The sequence below is a fragment of the Hyla sarda genome, chromosome 2, assembly GCF_029499605.1.
Source record: "Hyla sarda isolate aHylSar1 chromosome 2, aHylSar1.hap1, whole genome shotgun sequence".
Taxonomy (NCBI): Eukaryota; Metazoa; Chordata; class Amphibia; order Anura; family Hylidae; genus Hyla; species Hyla sarda.
Genome location: NC_079190.1, coordinates 32,400,985 through 32,422,158, shown reverse-complemented (window position 1 = coordinate 32,422,158; position 21,174 = coordinate 32,400,985).

The window sequence follows — 21,174 nt, the reverse complement described above, 5'->3', positions numbered from 1 at the left end:
TACAAATAATAGCAATCTTGTATTTTTTCTGACATTCTCAGTCCAGTATGGAGAGGAGCCATGTTTTGTGTGAATCACAAGATTTGTTTGCGGTCATGGCTCGAAGAAGCAATATAACCTACCTTAGGCTTGGTTCACATCACGTTTTTGCCATACAGTTTTCAATCAGTTTTTCAAAAGAAAACCGTATGGCAAAAAAACGGATGGAACAGTATGGGAAAAAGTAAACCGTATGCGTTTTTAAACTGTATACTGTTTTTAAAAGTGCATACAGTTCCGTCCGTTTTTATAAAAAAAACATACGTTTTTGAAAATGTTGTCAATTTTTAATGGGAGGGGTGTTGGGTGGGGACTTTAGGATGCAAATGCGCATGTGCAAAGTAAAAACCGTATACAGTTTCCCGTATGGAACCGTATACATGTGTGTTTCCCATTGACGTATGCGGTTGCAGTACGGTTTTTAAACTGGAGACAAAATCATGGTCAACCACCTTTTTGTTTTTCAAAAACGTATGTTTTAAAAAAAATTAAAAACGGACGGAACTGTATGCACTTTTAAAAACAGTATATGGTTTAAAAACTCATGTGGTTTACTTTTTCCCATACTGTTCAATCTGTTTTTTTTCTTGCCATACGGTTTTCTTTAGAAAAACTGATTGAAAACAGTATGTCAAAAACGTGGTGTGAACCCATCCTAACACTGATAAGAAAGTAAGGGAAAATGTACTCACCGACCTGATGACGTGAGGCCCATCACGGAAGACCTAGAACATAATCACGTAATAAAACATAGCAAACGGTTGAAGTGTGCCCAAAACCGCGGACGTGGGCACGCCTATAGAGGGCAAAGAGACAAGGTGTAGGATACAACTCTATTTTATTTGTGAATCACAAGACCAGAATACGGAATACATTAGCCACCTCGAAAGATGGATCTGGGATATAACGGGCAAAGCAAGCAGAATTACATCAGCCAAGCTTTTTAATAACATGAGCTGTCACATTGTGTTTAGAGGCTGCCAACGCAGCCCCGATCCGGAAGGAGTGACCTGAAATGCTAGTTGGGTCATGACCTAGGACTTTTACTAATATGCCGACATGTTTTATAAACTGTAAAGTGGTTAGAGGAGATGGTTTAAACGGTAATAGAGGACTGTTGGCAGGTTTCCATACTAGCATGACAAGGAGCTGAGAGAAGACGGCTACAGGGCACCACTGGTCGGAAGTAGGAAAATAACGTACGACAGCACCCCATTTACAAGTCTTGGTGGAAGATAAAGTGAGTCTGTACCCGGGACCATCTTGTGATAGTTGACCCAAAGAAAGACCCCGTGCTCTACTGTTAAAACTTGTGAACTCACCTGGCCTAAGAAACCTGAAGAAAGCTAGATAGATGGCTGCTTTGATCATGAGGCTGTGTTGGTAGCCGAAAGGTTTGGTGTCAAGTAGGGTGGACATGGCTCGGAACAGATCACCGGAGACTGATAAGTGGGAAAGAGGTTTAGGAACACAAAGAAGCTGTACACCCCTGAGTGCTGCCTTAATTGGGTGAGCAGATAGCAAAGACGGTTCATCCGGGTGTGAAAGAGATCGGTGATGTTGAAATCCAGAAAGGTATAGCTTAATAGTGTTATATGACAGGTCTAAGATAGAGTGGCAGAAACCGACAAACGCTAGGGAGGTGTGAACCGTGATCGTGACAGGAGAACCTTGATTGTGCATGAAAGAGGTGAATAATGTTAGAGCGGAGTCGAAAACGCGTATGGTGCTGGGGGCTAAAGAACACTTGATCAAGGAATTTTCTATTGCTGTGAAGCCAACTAATCCATCACCAGGCTTTGGTACGGAGGGACAGGGACACCCACAGCGTCTGCTTCCGGGAACACCTGAAAGAACACATCAACTTTAGCCCCGGATAAAGCATCGGCAGCTAGGTTTTTTGCATCCTCTATGTGTGGGAAGAAGAAATGGAAATTGTGTTGTAGGAATAACCAGACAAATTTTCGAACAAACCTCATTACATGTGATGGTTTGGAGCACCCCTTATTCAAGATTTCGACTGTAGCTGTACTGTCACATAAAAAACAAACTGTGGTATTTGACCAAGCATCCCCCCATACTAAAGCAGCTGCCACTATAGGGTAGATTTCAAACAGGGCTGAAGTTTTGCTAAAGCAAGGTATGCGCAAAATGTCTGTTGGCCAGGAGCTAGCCAACCAGTGGGATTCATAGATGGCTGTGAAGCCCATGGATGAGGCATCCATGACCCCTGTAGGGGACATGTGGGAGCCTGGCTTGCATATTAACGGTGTCTAGTACCATCCCCAAGAACACAAGTTGTTTGGTAGGGCCCTCGGTTTTGTCAGGGGACTCTGGAACCCCGAGCTTGTTACATAGTTACATAGTTATATAGTTAGTATGGTTGAAAAAAGACATACGTCCATCAAGTCCAACCAGGGAATAAATAATTGTTAAATAATGCAAGTAGAGAACTATGATTTGATGGAACAGAACCTAAATGTTCTAACAGGAGGAAGTCGTCTAAGTAGTGAATGGTGAATTGACAATCAGACACATACTGGAGGGGCTAATGAAAAGCAGTGGCCAGCTGATCGAATAACCACGGGCTGCTCTTTGCCCCAAGGGTTAACCTGACAGCAAAATGATCTTTCGCCAACTACTTTACACCATGCCATTGCCAAAGATCTTATCTGATGGGAAGCAATTTGAATGCGTCTGTTATTTCCGCTTTCAAGAGCCAAGTGTCGCAACCCAGCTGTAAAATTACCTGTATGGCCTGATCTATTGGGGTATATTTAATCGAGAACTCATCGGATGGTGTCAATGCATTGATGCTAGGGACCGGGAGGAATAAGGAGCTGACAGGTCATAGATTAACCTATTTTTATTATTGAATTTTCCCGTAGATAGCCCCAGTGGGCTAAGCCTCCAACAATCAAAAGGGGGATTATCAAAAGGCCCAATCATGAACCCTTTATCAACTTCAACTTGCAACAGGCGAGATAAATGTCCGGTTCCCTAAGGGCGAACATCAGATTATGGCATTCGTAACTGAACTGTGGCAATGTGATTAGGCTAGTGTGAAAACCGTTACAGAACTCCGATACTAACCATCCGACCCAGTCGGGATCATGGTGACCGCGAGTACTTGTGCCAAAACCTGCGCCTGTACCATGTCTAGTCATGCCTGGGGTCCCTTTTGGGTACAGATGGTGCTGGGTGCGCTCTAAAACAGTCAAAGCAAACACGAAGGAGGCAACAATTGCTCTACGTACAGGTGGCGAGCCTGTCAACTGTGGCAGTGCCTTTTTGACCAGAAGTGACAGGAGTAGCAGGGGTTTTGCTGGGGCTAGGTTTGGACTGGTCATTCACTTGGGAGCACCATGCAGAGGTATGAGAAATGGAATTAAAACCCGCGAAATGCTTACAAAACAATTAAGTGTCTATAGTGCCCCAGTTGGTGTAATTGAATTGCGTGTAAGTGGCAGCTGCCTTTGCAGCGAACGACTTATGATAGTCGTAAAAGGCTGTACCGCCATTTTTATATGTCATTTCAGTAACCTTGTGTAAGTACAGTTCCAGCTCTTCCTTGCATTTGGGCTTTGAAGAGCAGACCATGTCTCTGAACAACCCAAAGGCAATAACAAACTCTGCTATACTCAATTTCCTGTTTAGCCTCGCATCTTTGCTTTTGAATACGACCGTTAATTAGCCGCATAACACAGTCTTAGGCTCATTGAGATCATAGGTTGCAATCAACATTGAGGCCAAGTTGACGTCCTTGCCCTCAAGAATGTCTTTTTTAATGGCAGCCAGGATGAAGTGAGCCGGTGTCACATTTGGAGGAAGCTGCGGTGTACCTTGGCGGGGGGGGGGGGGGGGGGGGCTTGGGGGGGCTTGAGATGTTGAGGCCACGGGTGAAGCAATCGTAGCAGACTCCCTAGCTCGGGTTCTCTCCAGTTCCTCCAATGCAGACATAGAAGTCATCATTGTATTCATCATCGCTTGTAACTGAGAAAGAGAGATGTGCTCATGGTTTGAGCAGACATGGCCTCCTGGCTGCCGTCTGAAGCGGGTTCAGAGGTCAGTAGGTCATAGAGTTCCGCCTTCCTGGCAGATGCCGGGAAAGGGATACCCCCCTTCTCAACTTCTCCATTAGCTTGGCTATGGTCAAAGAGAGGTAAGAAGGGATATTCCCCGATCAGAGGCCCTTGCGGGAGTCTCTTGGACGGAGAGCGTCTCCTCAATATCAGAGGGTTGAGACGTGCTGCTGCTTGACCTTTCCAGGCCAATGAAGGGTGCCGATAAAATAAACAAACAATAATAAGCAAATTAAAAAAGAAAATAGCCCTCACTCTCAATAACTCTACTGACCTGCTGCACAGCCTGACACCGAAGTAGAACAGAACACGACGCTCTGAGACCAACGACCAACTTACTCCGAGATAAAACCAAGAGGCGAATGAGAAACTAGAAACAACAACAGGCCGTGAAACTGGAAACATGACTGAAATTGCAGCAAAACTACCGAGTGTTGCAAAGGTCGTGGGAAGGAAAACTGTACCACCGACTAAATGCAGAGTTATAGAAAATACAATTGTTAATTGCGTGGCACCTGAGAATCACAACTATCGGAGAAAAGAATTTGACCTGCAACCGTACCAGCCGTAACCAGATGAGGAAGAACAAGGCATGAGAATGTGATGGAACAAGGCGGACTTACGATATTTATGCTGTTGCGCTGAAGTAGAGTCAGAACAGCACTCGCAGAGGGTCTCACCTGAAGGACGTGTCAGATATACAGTAACCTACTGCCTATGTGTAAGGATTTTATTGCTCTGAAGAACGAGTCAGTAACAATAATTTCAGTGGGCCCCAGCCTAAAGTAGGAGTCAGGTATCTCGGTGACCCACTGACTGTGTAAGTCTCAATGATCTGAAGGTGTGTCAGTAACAATGACTGGCAAGAGACCCCAACTGAAGAACATGTCATATAACGGTGGCACCTAATGCACCTAATGCAGAAACTCTGCCACGTGAGGCAGAAACGGTGTGCAGTAGAAAAGGTTAGGTTTGAACGTGACTGTATGCAATGCTGGGTGACCAAATTAGCAGTCAACTGGTACCTAGTAGCCCAGTAACTGAAAAATCCACAGTCTGCAGGAACCTCTTGACACAACCAACTGTGGAAACATAAGTAACTTTAGGAACAGCTAAATGAACAACAACTGTATAATTTGCTGGTGAGTGGCTTAACTGACTGATACCTTGGAAGCATCTACAGCTGCAGGCAGGTACAACTGCATGTGACACTCTGCAGTAGTGATAGTACAGTAGGAGGATGCCCTGCAGAACAGTGATGCCCTACAGTGAGCCCTGACAGTCTATCTTAAGCACTATGTAGCAATGCAATAACACCCTGGCTGCTGCATCACGTGACCCTGGATGTGACCACCTCAGAGCTTTGAGCAGCGGAAGGCTGAACACTGACATCCCCGGCCCATGGAGCACTGAAGACGCTACCCCGGATCACGGATGGGCCATGGACACGGGAGAAAACACTGCCGCAACAAATGCTGCGAGGAGAGAACGCCATCGGGACACTAGGTGGTGCAGGCAAATGACGTCACCCGCTGCGAAGAGAAGTCGGGCATCGGCCCTGAGTGGATACAGCTGCCTAGCCAGTGCAGACCAGCAGTACAGATAATGCAGGTAAAGTGACATGACATGACCCGGTGCATGAGAGAGAAATGACTTACCGCTGCTGAAGCTTAATCCCGGAAGGGTACAGTAAACGCTGCTCCTCACCTCCGAGGGACATATGTGCCAACACGGTGCTCTGAAAACAGGAAACACCGCCAACACGCCATACGCACCCTACCTATGTGGGAGAGGTGTTTATATACCCCACGCCACTCCCACAAAAACAGCCTTGCAGGCTTAACACTTAATATAAGAAAAGTATAAGAATTGGTGGTGGCAGCCCGATCCCCAAAAATGTACACCCTCCCCCATATTTATAATGAATATAGTTTCTGTTATTTTACATTTATATACTTTTCTAAACTCCATATTCTCTCCCCATCCCCCTTCTCCTTTCACCACTTTATCACTTAGGATCAGTACAGGATAAGTAATGTAATGTACATACACAGTGACTCCACCAGCAGAATAGTGAGTACAGCTCTGGAGTATAAAACAGGATATAACTCAGGATCAGTACAGGATAAGTAATGTAATGTATTACACAGTGACCTCACCAGCAGAATAGTGAGTACAGCTCTGGAGTGCTGACCAATTAGTTGCGGGTGTGGTCGTGCTTCAGCTGTGCTGTGTGTGTCTGCTGTGTCTCCTGAGCTCCAGGGAATTACCATCTGTTCCACCTGGGGCCTGCTTCCTCCTCCCCAGGGAGGGAGTGGGTTTCCAGGCATGAGTGAGGGAGGCGAGGCCCAGGCTTCTGCTCCTCGGACTAGGCCGCAGGGGAGCAGTAGAAGCCAGCAAGCGGCCGGAACATCGGAGGATTTGGGGGTGAGGCGTTCCACCAGGAGTCGCAGCAATGCTGCTCCAACTCCCCCCACAGAGGTGAGAAGCTGCAAGGCTGGATCCTCCTCGGAAAAGCTGGGTGCAGCCAGCGCAAAGCTGGGTTTGTCTGGAAGAAGGCAGAGTGCTCACGGAGGTGAAGCCGACCTCAGTGAGGAAGGCTGGGGAGTGCTGAGGACCCGGGAGTCTATTTCCACCTATACCTCCCGGGTAAAAAGTCACCTCCGTGAGTATGAAGACGCCTGTAAGGCCATCAGGAGGCTCCGAGAGGAACAGCGGTGTGCCCGTGCCAAGGCCAAGATTACTCCAAAAAGGAAAAAGACAGAGATCCAGGAGCAGATAAAGACACTAATGTCTGAAATACAAGTTTTGGAGGAGAGGAGAGCTGAATTATTGGAGAAGAGTGGTCCATTTAAAGAGAAACTGGAAAATGAGGAGCGCTTCAGGGTGAAAGAAGAAGATAAAAATAAAAGGTTGATGGGGCTGCAACCTGAGAGCCAGGTGGATGATGCGGAGGAGATGGAGGAAGAACAACAGCCAGATCCACCTGGTGGTCTGCGGCAACAGCAGCAGGCCCCGTACAGTGGGCCCCCTGCACAGCAACCAGCAGTATCACCTGCCGACTCAGGGGAGGACAGTGACAGCAGCTACCAGGGAGGGGCGCTAATGGCCCAGATCCGCATGCTGGAATCCCCAGTGTGTCCTCAGAACCTGGTGTTTGGAGATGAGCTCCCAAATGAGGCACCTGGGGGTAAGAAGAAAAAGAAGACCAAGCCAAAGCAGCAAGAAGTGGTGAGTTACATCTACACCCCCCTCCCTGTAAATCCTGAGTCGGCCGCAGGGTCAGCTCATTGTGCAAGCCCCGTTACCCAGCCCAGCCCGTGTTCTGTGGTGGACTCGGTGCAAAGGTGCGGGGAGAGTACAGATACTAAAAGGGCGCAGAGCTCCATGCCTGTTTGCAGTAGCAGGGATGGAGCAGAGAAGGCATCGGCCGAAAGGCCGTACAGTGAGGGCGGCCCAGCGGTGGGCAGAGAGGCAGACTCCGGTGCTGTAGTTCGCTCCCCTGTGGGAGAGGGGGGTGACTCAGTGCCGGAGGTAACAAAGGGCATAACAGACACTCCTAAAAGTAAAGAAAAACGTTTATTTTGCATTGGTGCCGCTGATCCCATTGATCAGCGGCGCCATGAAAAGACTGGAGATGATGCTGATGAGGCGGAGGGCACTAATAAGAACAGGGCTGGGGCCTCCTCTAGACCGGGCAAGCATGCTGCCCGGTCCCTTAAAGGGCCAGCGGAGGTTGTCCCAGCCCTAGTGCCCCGTGATGCTGAGGCAAAACGGGAAAAAATGTCATCATCGTCATCGTTTGCCGGATTATCTGTTTCTGGTCCAGCCAGTGTGAATGAGAAGGTAAATGGGGGTACGGGGTGTATGACTGGGGAGCGGATGGAGGTTAATGTTATTGGAGAAGGTGATTTTGCTGTTGCTAAAATTAGGGGTGGTGATGGGACTACAGATGATGTTATTGGAAACAATGCTGTTGGGGGAAGTGCTAATGTTGTTATTGAGGGTGGTGGAGATGTTGTCATTAGAAGTGGTGTAGGTGTAGGGTCTGGTCCGGTTGCCCCCCCAGTGGTGACAGATCATAGGAGTTATGCCAATGTCACTGCTGGGGGAAGTAGAATACTTTCCTCGTCTCCTGACTCTAGGGACGGTTTATTGCAGCGACGTCTCCTGGAAGCTCTGAAAAAGGGGGAAAGGTCGATTAATGTAGAGGGTAGAGCAGTTGATCTGTCCTTCTGGATAGAGAGACACGGTCTCTCTGCCTTCCGAGAGGAAAGAGGGGGCGATACTGTGTGGTCCCTCCCAACAGCCGGGGCAGGTAGTAACCGTAGGAATGTGGTCCGTCTTCGGTGGCAGGGCGAAGATATGTGTCCTTCAAGGACCAAAGTGGTTGAGCTCTTGCTAAAGATGGGCTTCAAGGCAGTTGATATCTTTGCCTTGATACATCCCTACGGTGCTCCTGAATTCGATATCAGTTTTGTTCGGCCAGAGGGGCTTGAGCTTTTCTGGTCGAATTATGAATTGGTAAAGAATGAGCCCGGCTGGCGAGACTTTGCCGTACAGGCATTGTCTCGTCAAAACGAAATCAAGAGAGTGACCGTTTTGACCCGTAACGAATCACTCTCTTGTGTTGACATCATCACCTGGTTAGGACGGTATGGTGAGGTAATGGGGGTCCCGCAGAAGAACAGGGACGAGTTTGGCATCTGGTCAGGAGCCTGGACGTTTTTGGTAAAACTTAAACGTTCAGGAAATACAGTTACCCATATTCCATCCTCTGCCTTTCTCGGCAGGGATCGTATCCAGATTTTCTACCAGGGTCAGCCGAAGCTCTGTCACAGATGTGGTGACCCCACACACTTCAGTGCAAACTGTACGGTGCAGAAATGTGCCTTGTGTGGGGGTGTAGGCCATCTTGCCGCATCTTGTGCAGAGATTAGGTGTCACCTGTGTGGTGACTTAGGTCACCCATTCAGTCGTTGCCCTCGTTCTTTCGCTAATGCAGTCTTGTCCCCAGCGGGTGAAGATCACGAGCCGGAATCTGCTGGGGAGGGGACTAGCAGGGGTGGAGGAACTGAGGGGTCAGTGAGGAACAGCAAGAGAAAGACACCAGCCCAACTAAGACGTCTTGATAAACGCCAAAGGGATAGGGTGATGGAGAAAGCCCGGGTTACTGGGACGACCTCTCATTCTGTCCCAGAGGCCAACCTTGCTGCTGAGACCCTGAGGGATGGCGAGCTGAATGAGGAGGTCAGGAGGATCCAGAATGAGGAAGGTGCCATCTCCTCAGATAGCGTGGAGGAGGATGATGTGGGATGGCAGAAGGAGACACGAAAGCGGGGTACAAGTAGAAAAAAAAAGGGAGATTTGAGATCTTCTCCCACCCTGGTCCAGGTGCCAAAGGAAGGCAAAACTGACTCCCCTCTGGTTGGCCTTTCCAATCGATTCCGACCCCTCAGGGACATCTCCTCCTCTTCTTCGGAAGGGGAGGATGAGGGGGAGGTGGCAGAGGGGCTTCCAGGGGGCGCCGAGTCCTCTTCCCCTGGGGAGGTTATGTCCTCGGGGGAAGGGACTGGCCTAGAATCCGGAGACGAGGAAAGTAAAACGACGTCTGGTGAGATGGACACTTCCATTTCTCTAAAGAGGGTGAAGAGTTCTTCTGATGTGGAGGGTGAGAAGGGGAGTGGGAAAAAGAAAGCTGTCTAACTCAATCACCCTTGATGGCGGCACCCTCTCCGTTGACTCTGGCATCCATTAATGTTGCCAGCATTAAGTCAGATACAGCTCGATTTGCGGCCTATGATTTTTTTGCCCATATTAATGCTGATATTTTATTTTTGCAGGAGACCAGGCTAACAGATATGTCATCTATCTACAAGGCTAAAAGAGAGTGGAGGAATGGGCCCTCCTACTGGTCTCTTGGGGCCGAGCCGTATAGCGGAGTGGCGGTCCTTTTTACCGCAGCGGTAGAATGCCGACGGGTTATCGAGTTAGAAATGGGAAGGTGCCTGATCTTAGATGTCCTCATGAGGGGACAAGAACTTCGCCTTATTAACATCTACGGCCCACAGTCTAAGTGGGACCGGAAGTGCCTCTTTATGAGGATCAAGCCCTATCTTTTTACAAGTCGGCAGGTGGTCTTTGGAGGGGACTTTAATGCTGTCACGAGGCCCCAAGACAGGGGAGGTGCCAGAGACAAGCTGACTTATGATAGCGTCGCCCTTAATAGCATAGCGAGTGAGGCTCGCCTGGTGGATGTCCACATCCGGCACACCCCAGGCCACGCGGGATTCACCTATCATAGGGGTAGTTGTACGTCTAGGATAGACAGGTTTTATTTAAAGGAGGAAGCCGTCTCTTCAGCAGTGTCTGTTGTTGAGGTGGAGTTCTCCGATCACTGTTTAATTTTGTTTTCTCTGAATGTCACAGAGACCCCCCGGATGGGCAGAGGCTATTGGAAGCTGAATTCGTCTCTCTTGGAAGAAGCGGAGATAAGACAGTCCTTTGAGGATTTTCTTCAGAGCCAGGTACCATTGCTGGGCCTTTGTAACAGTAAGTCAGAGTGGTGGGAGATCTTCAAGGAAAGGGTTGCGAGATTCTTCCGCCAGCTCTCGGGCCTCAGAAGCCTAAATAGGTACCGCTTGTACCAGGGCCTGAGGAAGAAACTTGAGAACCTTGTCTCGACTGGAGGTAGCCGAGAGGATATCTCCAGAGTGAAGTCCTTGCTGATGAAGTGCCAGTACGATAGGCACGCATCTTTGGTTTTTGAGAGGGATTACGGGAAGTACCGCTCGCCCGACCCTTACAGAAACTGCAAGATGTCAGTGAATAGTAAAATAGTCTCAGGACTGATTGATAGTACGGGATCCTTGAAAAGGTCCAGATCAGGGATCCTGGAGGTCGTCGGATCCTTCTACTCGCACCTCTTGGGAAGGAAGGATCTAGATCGAGATAAGGTGTCAGCTTTCTTGGCTGAAACCATCCCTGAACCAGGAGTAGACCCCTCTCTTGACGTTTTGACAGAGATGATCCGGGAAGAGGAAGTCAGGATGGCTATTGATGGGCTTGCCCTCAAGAAGTCACCCGGTCCGGATGGCTTAACATCTGAGTTCTATAAGACCTTTAAGGACACTTTGGTTCCCCTCTTGACTGCGGTTTTTAATGAGTGTCTATCCTCGGGCACTCTGCCAAAGTCAATGAGGAGGTCAGCGCTGATCATCCTGTCAAAGGGTAAAGACCCGTCCCACATTGAGAATTGGCGTCCCATAGCACTTCTCAATGCGGACAGAAAGATTCTGGCAAAAGTGCTGTTTAACCGGCTGGTGGAGTTTGCACCCCGGCTCCTTTCGGGGGCTCAGCATTGCTCTGTTCCGGGCCGCAGTACATTCAGTGCTGTGCTCAGTGTCCGAGAGGCTGTGGAGCAGGGTAGGGCTGGCCACTGGAAGGGGTATTTGCTGTCCTTGGATCAGGCAAAAGCGTTTGATCGGGTTAACCATGAGTACCTCTGGTCTGTCCTTCTGAGATATGGCCTGCCAGGGGGTTTTGTTGATTGGCTTAAGACCTTGTATGTAGGGGCAGAGAGTTTCCCGCTTGTGAATGGTTGGATTGGCCGCTCTTTTGAGGTTGGGTCTGGTGTCCGTCAGGGTTGTCCTTTGAGCCCTTTGCTGTACGTGTTTGCAATCGATCCTTTCCTTAGAAGGATTGGTTGTGGACCGTTGGCGGGGGTGAGAATGGACCTGGCGGTGCCGGATTCGGCTCTGAGGGTGGTAGCGTACGCTGATGATATCACCGTGTTTGTCTCCTCACAAGAGGAGGGCAGATGGGTGATGTCAGAGGTGGACCGCTACTCGGAGGTATCCGGGTCCAAGATCAATCAGGATAAGTGTGAGAGTCTCTGGCTGGGAGGGGGAGATCCTGATTTTAATCTCCCGGACGCCCTTCCAGAGCCCCAGGAATCCGCAAAAGTCCTCGGCATCGAATTTGGTCAAGGGGATTACCCCAAACAAAACTGGGACAGCAGGCTTAAGATCGCCGCTCAGAAGGTGGATCAGTGGAAGGGTTGGTCTTTGACCCTCCGGGAAAGGGTTAACCTGATGAAAACTTTCCTGCTCCCTTTGCTGATATATCTGGGCAGTGTATGCATGTTGCCAGAACCTCTTTGGACCCGGGTCTACAGTGTGTTCTTCCAAATGTTATGGGGGAATAGACTGAACCTAGTGAAGAGGGAGGTTACTTACCGTACGAGGAGACTTGGGGGGTTGTGTATGGTCAACCCTGTGGTGTTTCTAGTGAATACCTTTCTTAAGACCAATATAGCAAACCTCTGGTCAGAGAGGGCTCCTCCGTGGGTATCCTCCTGTAGGGGATGGTTTCGGCCTTTCTTCCAGGAATGGGAGACAGGAGGGCAAGTGAAGGATCTTCGCACACCACACGGGCATCTCCCGGCTTACGCTACCCCGGCTCTGAAGGTTATTCGTCGGTGGGGTCTGGGGATGTGGGAGATTAGGACTCTGTCGAGGAAATTCCTTGACAAGAGGGTCCTGTCTTCTCATTTCCAGAGGCCATTGGCGCTCAAGGACTGCCCAAGTCGGGATCTGGAGGTGGGTTTAGAGCTTTTGAATTCTATCAGGATCCCCTTGAAGTTTTGGGACTTGACTTGGCGCTGCTTCCATGGGAAACTGTGTGTGAGAGACAATCTGAAGTGCAGGAGCTCTGATGACCGGGGATGTCCCCGCGAAGAGTGTGGAGGCATGCTGGAAAGCATGGAGCATTTTCTGCTTCATTGTCCCTTTAACACAGAGGTTTACAACAGGGTGGGCGCTTCCATTGGTTGGCCTCGGCTGGCCAGTCTCTCCTATGCGGAATGGGCCTATGGGGCATTCAGAAACCTTGGAGGCTGGGACCAGTGCACTTTATTCCTAGTCAGCTCAGTGGTCAGGTATTACACATGGAACGCACGGTGTTTAGTGTCGACGCAGCGTAAAATCCTCCCTATGGGTGAGGTGGTTAGGAACATTCTTGGTGACCTGGTGAAGGTGCGTTCTCTAGAGTACGAGAGGCTGGGTGCTGGCAGGGCCTCTCGTCTGTGGAGGGGCTCTGCCTTTAAAGTGCCTTAGCCTGTTGTCTCCCCCTGGTGGTGGGCTGATGCTGGCACATTAGTCTTTTTGTTTTGTGCTGTAGATATATGGTAATATAGGGCTTGCAGGCACTGAACTTGAGCTTTAGGGGTTTGTGTGATTGAAAAGCCTTATTGTTGTTTGTTGTTTGGTTTGTATAGTTTGTATTATTTTGTATATATTTGTTTTGTTTGTACATTTATGTATATGTGTATATATGTATATATATTGTTTTTTTTCTAGGGGTTGTGTTGTGTTGGGGTTTAGTGTTAGGTTGGGTGGTGGGTAGATGGGGGGAGGGGGGTTTCTGTGTGGGACCTTTTATTAAAAAAAAAAAAAATCCTGGACTGGTTCATGGACGTCTGTTATCATGTACTGGGGGCATGGGATGCGGGACCAGCTCAGGGCCAAAAAAATAAATAAAAAAATAAAAAAATAAATAAACATTGTATATTCTGTTTTTCTGTTTGCGGTGTTTGTTGGTGGTTTGACACATATTTATTATATTTATTATTTTGGGTGGGGAAATGCAACCGGACCAGTTTTTAGTTATTATTGTTGTTATTATTATTACTGTAAGTATTATTATTATTGTAGAGTGTTTAGTAGTTGTTGTTATTATAGCGGTGTGTTTGGTGAGAATGAGGCTGGACCAGAAGATACTTGGTTGGACATTTTTGGACTAATATGGACTCATTTTTGTATATATTATACAGGTGTATGTTGTTTGTATTATTGTTATGGTGATGTTCGTTCTTTTTGTAATGTTTTATATTTTTTAATAAAAGATCTACAGGATATAACTCAGGATCAGTACAGGATAAGTAATGTAATGTATGTACACAGTGACCCCACCAGCAGAATAGTGAGTACAGCTCTGGAGTATAATACAGGATATAACTCAGGATCAGTACAGGATAAGTAATGTAATGTATATACACAGTGACCTCACCAGTAGAATAGTGAGTACAGCTCTGGAGTGAGGTTGTGTTCTGCTGTGCTCCTGAGACTCCCAGATAAGCAGAGTATCCATCAGCCCCTCCCCAGGTGTGTGGCAGACACCTGGGTAGGTTTTCCTGCTATGGAGCCCCGGGAATCGAGGGCTTCATCTTCCTCTCCTCGTACTCGTCAGGCGGGGGGTGTGAGGGACCATGCAATGGTCAGTAGTCAGGAAGGGGTGGGAAGAACCACGAGGGCCCACAACAATGTGAGGCCCCCTCCCCAGCTGGGAGCTGCAAAGCTTCCAGCAAAAGCTCAAACAGAAAAGAAGCTCTTCCAGGCAGAGGAGTGAAGGAAAGGCAGCTGTCTCTGGTTCCTCAGAACCCCAGCAATGGGGGGGGGAGGGGGGGTAAAGGGGAACAGACAACTTTTGGATCGAGAATTCAGGCTAAGATGGCTGAATATGAACAGCTCGGCATCTAAAGTTTGCCATCTATCAAGCAGATCAGGCACCTAAGGCCAAGATTGCAGCATTCAATACTAAGGTGAGATCTCTGAGGAAAGAAGTGGAGGAGCTTGTGCAGAGGACATCAGACATTGTGGAATGGGCTGGCTTTCTTGGTTGGAAGCTTATTAATGAAGACAGGTTCTCCAACATGCGGGTCTCCAGAGTTAATGAAAAAGATGATTGCCACAGTGAGGAGAAAGAGATGGAGGAAGGTGAGGAGGGCAATGTGATTGAGGGGGATATGGATACGGGTTCTGTGTGTGCCACCATTGTCACCCCTGACCCCCCACCCACTTACCCTGAGTGAAGACTATATAAATCCAGCTCAGGTGCCTTACCTCCCTCCAGTGAGGATGGTGATGGCAGTGACTGCAGTGAAGGCAGCGGCTCCTGCGGGTGATTGTTATGCAGGAGTCCCCCACCCATCTTGAAAACTTTTCTTTCGGAGAAGATTTGGGCCCAGAAGAGAAACAAAAGAATAAAAAAGCAAAGGGCAAAAACCTGGGTCGGCTGAGAAGTTGGTTCAGGGTGCTGGGTCCCCCAATCTGCCAGACCCCGTTTCTGTAGTGGAGTGGGGCCAGCATGGGGGATACAGTAGTGCACCCAAAATGGCCACAGGTGCTATAGAAAAAAAAGGGCACCCTTCGTGAGGGGGGAGGGTGTCAAGGCACCAGAAAATTGTGGCAGATTCACCTGCTCGGGGGGTGGTCCCCCGGTTGAAGTGGGTGGTACAGGTCCTGGCACTGCAGGGCACTGCCCTGTGAGGGGGGGAGTGTCTGGGTGCCAGATCTTGTTGTTTCAGGGGGCAGTCCCCTAGGTGATGTGGTCGGTACTGGTTCTGGCATTGCAGGGAACTCCCTTGTGAAGGGGAAGGTTCCCTACGCATCAGCTGCAGTAGGCGGGGCAGGAGTGCGTCCGGAGGGACAACTCCGGCCAAGATGTTTGACATTGTGCGAAAAGGCAATGTCACCTATGCTGGAGGCGGAGCCTGTATCTGTGCCCCAAGAGACTGGACAGAAGAGCCATGCAGTTCCAATCCTTAAACCGGCAACTCTTATACCTAAAGCAATAGACCAAGCCAGCCCAGCCTGTAACACATCAAGGGAGAGTGTAGCCAAGAGTGAAAGTGAGAGAAAAAATGTGAATAAAAATGGTAATGTGCAGAATGTGAGTTATGGTAGTGTGCATGGGAGGAGTTTTAGTAGCTGTGTGGATGAGGGGATGCAAGTGGAGTGCAAGTGGAGTGCAAGAGAGGGGTGCAAGTGGAGTAAAAGAGAGGGGTGCAAGGGAAGTGTATGAGAGGGGTGCAAGTGGAGTGAAAGAGAGGGGAGCAAGTGGGGTGCATGAGAGGAGTGCTTGTGAAATACAGGTGAGGAGTGGTTATGGCTGATGCTTATGTGAGGAACAAGGATCCTGGTTTGGGGTCTGGGTCAGGTTCTGGTTCGACTGCCCTCCCGGTAATGGCTACTTTTCTCAGATGTTATGCCAGCGTCACTGCCAGGGGGATCCCCATCTCCATCTGGCTCTGGGGGTCATTTGCAACAGCGCCTCGTAGAGGCTCAACATAGGGGAGACAGGTCAATCCATGTAGAGGGGAGGGGTGAGGTTGACCTGTCTTTTTGGATGGAAAGACATGGCTTAGGGGCCTACCGAGAAAAAAAACGGGAGGTGGTCTGGTCCCTCCCAACATCCGGGCAGGAAAGTGCCCGTAGGAATGAGGTCCATTTAGTGTGGAGAGGCGAAGATGCGTGTCCGCCTTGAGGAAAGGTGGTTGAGCTCCTCCTCCAGATGGAATTCAGGGCAAGTGACATATTTGCCCTAAACCTCCCCTAAGGCACTTCCGAGTTTGACATCAGCTTCATTCGGCTGAAGGGTCTTGAACTCTTCTGGTCGAACTATGAGGTGGTGAAAAGCGAGCCCGGCTGGTGGGATTTCGCTGGGATCTCGTCAGAATTTGGCCAAGAAAGAGACCGTTTTGACATGTAACGAGTTACTATCTTGCTTTGACATTATGACCTGGCTCAGCTGATATGGGGATGTGACAGACATGCCGAAAAAGAACTATGACAAACATAGCATCTGGTCTGGGGCCTGGACGTTTTCCTTCAAACTGAAGCATTCGGGAGCACTGTTGCCCACATCCCATCAGCTGCTTTTCTTGGGAGAGACAGAATCCAAATTTTCTACCAGGGGCAGCCCAAGGTCTGTCACAGGTGTGGCAGCCCCACTCACTTTAGCGCAGCCTGTACGGTGCAGGTCTGTGTTTTATGTGGTGGGGTAGGTCATCTTGCCGCATCCTGTAGGCAGATCAAGTGTCATCTGTGTGTTGTCTAAGGACACCCTTTCAGCCGTTGTCCTAGCGCATTTGCCCGGGCGACGGTCACCTTGGCTGGGGAGAGCAGTAATGTCTCAGCTGGGGAGGGCACGAGTGCGGGTGAAGGTGCAACAGGGTCAGTGTGGAAGAAAAGTCCCGCCAAGCTGAGGCAGGAGGCTAATCGGAGAAGGAGCAGGGAAATGGAGAGTGTCCATGTGGCAGGGGTAGCTTTTGGCCCTGCTCCAGAAGTTAGTCGTGAAACTGCTGAGGCCCTGGAGGAGAATGTGCTGGAAGAGGAAATGGGGAGAATCTGTAGAGAAGAAGGCAGCAAGGACGATCTTTCCCACTATGAAAGTGTGGATGAGGAGGGTGAAGAGAGGCCAAAAAGAAGGGCAGTAAAGGGGGAAAGAAGAGGTTGGAGCCTCCGTGCTACGGACCAGGTTCCAAGCGGAAGCCTACCTCTCCCCCCCCCCCCCCCCGCCGCAGATTGATCTGTCTAACCGGTAATCTGTCCTTGAAGACATCTCCTCCCCCTCCTTGGAGGGGGGGGTCAGGGATGGGGTGCCTGAAGAGGGGGAGCCTCTAGGGGGAACTGGGCCCTCTCCTGATAGGGCAATTTCCTCAGGGGATGGGGCCGAACCGGAGCCAGGCAGAGATGGGGATTAAAAAATGGACCAGTCAGAATCCAAAAAACGGTCCAAAGAGAAAGAAGCATCCTCATCTGGGGTTGAGGAGGTGAAGAAAAAACTGAAATGAGGGGGTTAGGGACGTCTAACTCAATCACCCATGATAGTGGCACATAACAACATAAAGTGTGAAACGGCTACATTCGCAGCCTTTGATTTTCTCGGCCGTGTTGAAGCGGACATTTTCTTTTTACAGGAGACCAGGTTGTCAGATCTAGCCTCCCTGGTAAAAGGAAAAAGAGAGTGGAGGCACCATCCCTCCCACTGGTCTCTGGCGGGTGAGCCGTATAGTGGGGTGGCGGTCATTTTTACTGCTCCTGTTGAATGCAGATGGGTTATTGAGATAGAAATGGGTAAGTGCCTTATCTTAGATGTCCTCATGAAGGGGCAAGAGCTCCGGCTTATTATCATCTACGCCCACAAACAAAGTGGGACCGTAAAGATCTCTTTATGAGGATTAAGCCCTTTCTTTTTACAAGTCAGCAGGTGATCTTTGGAGGGGTCTTCAATATTGTCACAAGGTCCCAAGATAGGAGAGTTTCCAGTGGTCCGCAGGCTTATGATAGCATAGCTCTCAATAGTATAGTTAGGGAAGCTCGCCTAGAGGATGCCTCCATCCGGAGCCCCTCAGGCCATGCAGGTTTCACCTATCATCGAGGTAGCTGCAGGTCTAGGATAGACAGGTTTTATTTGAAGGAGGAAACCGTCTCTTCCACAGTGTCCGTGGTTGAGGTGGAGTTTTCCGATATCTGTATGATTTATTTTTCCTTGAATGTTTCAGAGACCCCCCAGATGGGTAAAGGTTACTGGAAGCTGAATTCATCCCTCCTGGAGGAATCAGGGGGTAAGTCAGTCCTTTGTGGATTTCCTTCAGAGTCAGGTACCTCTACTGGACCTATGTAGTAGTAAGTCAGAGTGGTGGGAGATATTAAAAAGCGGGCTGCGGGGTTCTTCCGCCAGCTCTCGAGCCTCAGGTCCCTGAACAGGTATCGCCTGTATCAGGGCCTGAGGAGGAAACTCGAGCTTCTCGTCTCGACTGGAGGTAGCCGAGAGGATATCTCCAGAGTGAAGTCCTTACTGATGAGGTGTCAGTACGATAGGCACGCATGTTTTGGTTTTTGAGAGGGATTTCAGGAAGTACCGCTCACCCGACCCTTACAGAAATTTTAAGATGTCAGAGAGTAGTAAAGTAGTCTCAGGACTGTTTGATAGTACGGGATCTCTGAATTGGTCCAGATCAGGGATCTTGGAGGTCGTTAGATCCTTCTACTCACACCTCTTGGGGGGAAGGATCTAGATTGAGACAAGATGTTGGCTTTCCTGGCTGAAACCATTCCTGAGCCAGGGGTAGACCCCTCTCTTGATGTTTTGGCAGAAGAAATCAGGGAAGAGAAAGTGAGACTGGTGATCGAGGGGCTTGCCCCTAAGAAGTCGCCAGGTCCGGATGGCTTAAAATCTGAGTGGTACAGGACCTTTAAGGAGTCTTTAGCTCCCCTCTTGACTGAGGTATTCAATGAGTGTCTCTCCTCGGGCATTCTGCCAAAGTCAATGAGGAGGTCAGCAGAAGCGAAGGCAGACTTTACGTGCTTGAAGGCTTCCTCGGCCTCTGGAGTCCAGACCTTCGGATTTGCAGTCTTTTTGGTAAGAGACACGATGGGGGCAACCAAGGTGGAATAGTGGGGAATAAACTGGCGGTAAAAATTGGCAAAGCCAAGGAAGCGCTGAATCGCTTTCAGACCAGAAGGTTGAGGCCACTCCAGTACAGCGGATAATTTGTTAGGATCCATTTGTAGTCCTTGACTGGTAACAATATACCCCAGAAACGGAAGACTGTTTTTTTCAAAAGTACACTTTTCAAGTCTTGCATAGAGTTGGTTGTCTCGGAGACGCTGTAAAACTTGACGGAGATGGAGACGATGAGTCTGGAGATTGGGCGAATATATGAGAATGTCATCCAAATAGACAATGACACAGGAGTAGAGAAGGTCCCGAAAAATGTCATTGACAAACTCCTGGAAGACTGCTGGAGCATTACATAGTCCGAATGGCATTACAAGGTACTCAAAATCTCCGTCTCGAGTATTAAACGCAGTCTTCCACTCGTCCCCTTCTCTTATATGAATCAAGTTAAAGGCACCACAAAGATCCAGTTTGGAGAAAATCCTTGCACCTCGCAGCCGATCAAACAACCCCAAGATTAAAGGAAGGGGATAACGATTTTTTACTGTAATTTTATTCAGTCTTCGGTAGTCGATGCTAGGACGCAACGACCCATCTTTTTTCAACGAAGAAGAACACGGCTCCGGCAGGAGAAGAGGATTTCCTGATGAATACCTTCTGAAGGTTCTCCTGGATGTAGGTAGACATGGCCTGGGTTTCAGGATCTGAAAAGGGGTAGATTTGGCCCCTAAGAGGTGTGGTGCCAGGCAGTAAATCAATGGGACAATCTTAAGGACGATGTGGAGGCAAGACTTCAGCTTGCTTTTCACTGAAGACATCAGCAAAGTCCTGGAGGAACGAAGGTAAACCGGGCAGAGGACTAGACGAATATTTCAACTTGATCACACGTATATGTATACAGTGGTTGTTGGAGGACGGGCCCCAGTGAAGAACTTCTCCAGTTTTCCAATCAATCTGCAGAGCATGAAGTTGCAACCACGGCAGGCCATGAAAGAGAGGAGAAGTGCACTGTGGGAGAACGTAGAAAGACAAGTTCTCTCTATGGGAGACTCCGACTTGCATAGATAATGGTTCTGTGCGATATAGCATGGTACAATCCAGTCATTATCAATTGACCGTAGAGATATATAGCGGTTTTAAGAGGCGGGACACTGGCAGATGATACTTGTGCACTAGGGAGGCATCAATAAAGTTTCCCGCTGAGCCAGAGTCAAGGAAAGCCAGAACAGAGATGACCTCTTTAGAGGGGAGATGAAGCTGGACAGTCAGATTTAAGCGAGGAGAGGTTGAACTCTCACCTAGGGAGGCCTCTCCCACGAACCCTAGGTGTGAGCGTTTCCCTGTGGCTGTGGACGCAGAGGACAATCCTTAAGGAAGTGGTCTGCACCCGCACAGTATAGGCATAGATTTTCGGTTCGTCTGCAAGTTTTTTCCTGCTGGGTCAGGCGAGACCGATCCACTTGCATAGCCTCCACTGTGGGAGGCAACATAAAAGGTTGCGGTGGTTACAGGAAAACTGGTGCCAGACGAGGAAAGCGCCGAGGTCCTGCAGTTCCCTTTCTTGTCGTAGTTCCTCTCGTCGCTCAGAGAAACGGATATCTATCCGGGATACCAATTGTATAAGTTCATTCAGGTTAGATGGCAATTTCTGGGCAGCGAGGACATCCTTAATTTGGCTTGATAATCCTCTCTTGAAAGTAGCGCAGAGAGCTTCATTATTCCAAGATAACTCTGACGCAAGGGTCCTGAGCCAGATGGCATACTCGCCCACAGTGGAGTTGCCCTGAGAAAGACTCAGCAAAGCCATCTC